At 42.4% G+C, this 4,598-nt stretch overlaps 1 non-coding gene across 1 annotated transcript; it reads right to left on the minus strand.

The window, feature by feature from the left end:
* Positions 1-1,389: 1,389 nt before the first annotated feature.
* Positions 1,390-1,527, minus strand: LOC123445837. Its single transcript, XR_006631201.1, has one exon. It is a non-coding gene; the product is annotated as a small nucleolar RNA Z247 (small nucleolar RNA).
* Positions 1,528-4,598: the final 3,071 nt, after the last annotated feature.

Raw genomic sequence — 4,598 nt, forward strand, 5'->3', positions numbered from 1 at the left:
GGAGGCCACTCGGATGCCTCCTCTAATGGGTCACGCATTTTGTTCATGCATTCGTGATGGTAAAAGAAAGGGAAACAATGTGTAACACAAACGAAAATTACATGCAGGGTGGAGAAATGTATTCGTGCCTACATACATGCATGGCCACTAGATGATCCTGGCCTGTATATATACAACCCATTGCAAAGTGTCTTCCTTCCTCATGTACCAAGTAATAGTAAGTCAGCAATTTCTAGCTTTAAATGGAAGCATGTAGTCCTGGACTTACTAATGTACAAGAAGACATTCCAGTTATAAGCTACTACAATTGCTATGGGATGTTGGAGTCAAACAAACAATCAAGTTGTTTTGCGCTAGTTTTTATTTAACTAGCATTCATGGAGTATGCAATAAGCTATCCCATCCACTGTCCCTCAAGTTGGATTGTTGCACGCTCCCATGGAGGTGGGATCATTGGGACGCTGTAACCGTTGTCGGACCGCCCAGAGAAAGAGTAGTCCCATTCAGTAAAGAGGCGTGGGCAGAAGAAATTGAAGAATCCTGTTAGTTAGGCGGCCCCACATGGCCATGATGGTTGGGTGGAATACCTGCATCGTTGGAATGTCAAGATGGAATTTATGTCCATACATGAGCAGAAATAAAGTTGCGGTTCATACATGTACTTTTCACCTCGGTTCAGAACTATTATTGACCGCGCAAGTTGAAAATTCAATTCCAAGATCAATGTATTTTACATCAACTTGTAATCTACAAGGTATTCATAAGGGACTGTTCAGAGATTTGCATATTTGACTCCAAACTAGTAACTTGGACCGATTCCATCTCTATTATACTCTTTTTTCTTGCTATCTGGTCAATGGGAAGGGATGCCTTTTTTTGTTTTTAGGTTCCACGTGGGTTTGGGTCAGATGAGATTTGGATTGGATAGTAGTAAGAGTTTTGAGCACCGTTATCGTATCATAATGATTCATGGTTCCATTTAGCTTCCTTTTTTATCTTGTTACAATGATTTGGATTTGGTTTGGGTCAGTTGGTGTCGACGCCATACCATCCTTCAACACCTCCTGCAACTTTTTCATCCTGTGAGGAGTCACCTTCATCCTCATCAAACTTGTATCGACAATCCTTTGCGGAGTGGTCGGGTTTCCCACAGATTTGGCATCTGATGGCATCGGGACAAGAGGTTTTGAAGATGCAACGGCCCCTGTTGTTGGACGAGGGGGACGACCGCTGCCCCTAATGCTGGGAGTTGGTGTTGTTGGTGTTCCCCGCAGGCTTGCCCTTGTTACGTGGCGTGCCACGGTAGAGAGACCCTCGACAGCTGCCATGAGAGGCAACGTTTGCAGATGATTTGAAGCCGACGGCGTTGTGGAACAGCGCCACCCTCTGATCAGAAGTGCTGATGTGAGCAAAGAGATCGTCGAGGGTGACTGGTTCGGTGCGGGCGTCGAAGGCCGACACCAGGGGCTGGTACTACATATCCAACCCTACGAGGATGTAGGAGATCGCTTCGTCGTCATCCAAGGGCTCGCCGGCGGCTGCCAGCTCATCAGCAAGCGGGCGCATGTGGGCAAAGTAAGTGCCCACAGATTGGGTACCCTTCTACGCGTAGGAGAGAGCAATGCAGAAGTTGTTCACCAGCGATCTGGACTGCGATGAGAACATGCTGGCAAGTGCAGTCCAGAGCTCGTTGGCCTTGCGGATGGAGGTGACCTGAACAAGGACATCTCGAGATAGGTTGTTCAAGAGATGTGCTTGTACCTGTTGATCCTCCCTGACCCAGGCTTGATGTAGAGAGTTCGGGACAGAATCCTCTTTTCCATCTTTGTCTTTGGTGATGTTGCTCTTCGGTGGCTCCGGTGTGGATCCATCGGCATAGCCGAAGACCCTGCGCTGATGAGCTGTGGCGTGATTTGCGCACGCCACTGGACATAGTTTGTCTTGGTGAGCTTCTTTGTGACTTGCCCGTTGATGACGGACATTGGTGCGGCAGAGGAAGACGACATGGTGGAGCAACGGAGGTGGCGAGAGAAAGTCTAGATGTGATGGTGGAAGAAGGCTCTGATTACCATGTAAGATTTAGCTTAACGTATTACCTCGTTAAAGGCGATGGGTCCGTGTTATATAGGCAGGGGCGAACCCTGATATGCATACAACTTGGAGAGGAAGATTACAAAGAGATAAGTACTAGGAGAAGGTAGTTTAAACAATAGAATCTAAAGTCCTCTAGATATTCTAGCTGCATACGGCGGCTGAGCCTATCTTCTCCTTGTGCATCACGTCAGGAAGTTGGTTTAACAGCAGCAAGTCATCTGTACCTCTACTAATTAGACGCTTCCTAATAATTCCCACGTTAATTAAAAAATTAGAACCGTTCATCTGGTAGGACCAAGTTATTACGGTGTAGATTAGCCAATAGACCGTTAAAAAAATTATATAGATTGGCACCTATACTAATTAGAGGCTCCCTAATAATTTCCACGTTCATTAGAAAATTAGAGCCGTTCATCTGATAGGACCAAGTTATTACGGTGTAGATTAGCCAATAGACCGTAAAAAAATATATATAGATTTGCCAACGGAAAAAAATCCTTTTTGGTTGCCACGTCTACAATAAGTAATGAAGAAAAAAAATCCAATCTATACGTACAAGCATAAAATAAAATTTGGTTGCCACGTCTAGAATAAGTAATAAAGAAGAAAAAAAAAGGATCCAATCTGTACGTACAAGCATAAAAAAAATATAGCGATGTTCTAGCATAGATAGCGTCCAAAAGAACTGCCCCAGCGCATCCTCATCCACGCCACGACCGCCGCCGCCGCCGCTGCATCGCCTCCGTTTCTTTGGACGCCCATGGACGCCCAGCTGAAGATCAACTCCTTCCTGTCAGAATAGAACGCCCAGTTGATTGGTTTATGCAACACGGTGCTATCCTACATCTGATCCAACTTGACCCGAGCTTGGCCCCTTCTCAGTTCTTGGCGTATGCACGGATTAGATGCCAGGCTCCTACCACGACAAGCAGGCTAAGCTCACAGATCTGTTTTGTTGCAAAACTACGTACTTGATTACAATGATTTCTCTCAAAATAGCAGGTTATTTGTCGTCTTGGTAATTAGTTGATAAATGTTCTGTGCAATCTTGCTCCAATCTTTTAGTTTTTCACCAGCCTAGATATCTATATGCAGTTTTAGGTTGAAGCTGGCAGTCGAGTTAACTCTTTCTATCAACTTTCCTGCACTAACTTAAGCACCATTATAAGTCTTTATACTGATCCTTAAACAATATAAAGTGCATATATCATCGTCTTTACATGCGGGGTTCCATACCACATAAACTAGGTGGTGCTATCAATTTTTGATCAACACAAACGATTGTCTTCTTAAATTCAAATATTCGGTCTGACTTCATACTTTCTTCAGTCTTGGTAATTAGTTATGTGTTCTCTAATTTTTAGAAATAGATACGGCTGATCGGCACAATTCTGCCCTCAACCCTCTAATGATCAGTCTTAATCTGTTATTTCAGGGAGCCATCATATTTCTATTGTTCGAGACTACTTGATTCTTATTTTTAAGCATCCCCCTTTACACATTCTTGCATTCTTCTTAATTCATAAACAAGTTGGAGTGTGTGTATAGGGAAGATATAGGGGGCACAACATACTACGTACTGCTGAGAAAAATGGTAAGCCATCAAGAGCCATCAACAGTAGTGTATAATACTATACAAATGTTTAACCGTGTGAAGAATACTTTAAAGTGTTTGCCGATATTTGTAGGCTAAAACTATGTACAAATTATTTCTTATCAATATTCTCTCCAAACTGTATGTGTTTATTTCGCTTGGTTAAAGGCGTAAAAGTGTGTGGCGCTACGATTTCTGGAGCAAGCCAGGGAATTCTATATTTTGTTTGATTTTTCGTCGGATCTCATCTTTTTATTGGATGTCTTGAGTAATTGTCGTATCATGGGACACATGTTTTACCCTGGCACCGAAACCTTCTATCTTATCCCGGATGGGTAAAATTTCTAAAATTTTACGTTCATAAATTTGATGCAAGATGGACCTGCATGATATTGCTTTGAGATCATGTAAAATTATGTTGTATATTGCAGGTTGTTTGATGCTTGCAACAAAAACTATAGCAAACATGTAAACTTTTGATGATGGACGTTGGCTGCAACTCGGTTCCATCCATTCATCTAAGTAACCTGTCTACGCATAAATTGACGTACATATGTATTTTCATCCCTGCATATGACAAATAGTGTTACTTTCCACCGCAGCCTTTGAGTGTCACATGGTTTCTAGAGGCTGCACTGTCTATGCACATAGACACATCTTTCATAGTGCACGTTGTTAGTTCACTAATTATATATGTAATTTAATTCATCTTGAGTTACGGTTTGCAAGCTACAGCCAGAGAACCTGATTTTGTCACTTTAATCTTCAACGAGCAAAAGGGCCCGTGCGTTGCAACGGGAGAAAAATAATTATAATTTTTAAGGATGCTGGTCATATTATGTCCTTAATATTTTAGGACATTTCTTGAAATGCATGAACATTTTTTGAATTAGCAAACATTTGTTTCAAT

This window comes from Hordeum vulgare, chromosome 3H (assembly GCF_904849725.1).
Source record: "Hordeum vulgare subsp. vulgare chromosome 3H, MorexV3_pseudomolecules_assembly, whole genome shotgun sequence".
Classification (NCBI taxonomy): domain Eukaryota; kingdom Viridiplantae; phylum Streptophyta; class Magnoliopsida; order Poales; family Poaceae; genus Hordeum; species Hordeum vulgare.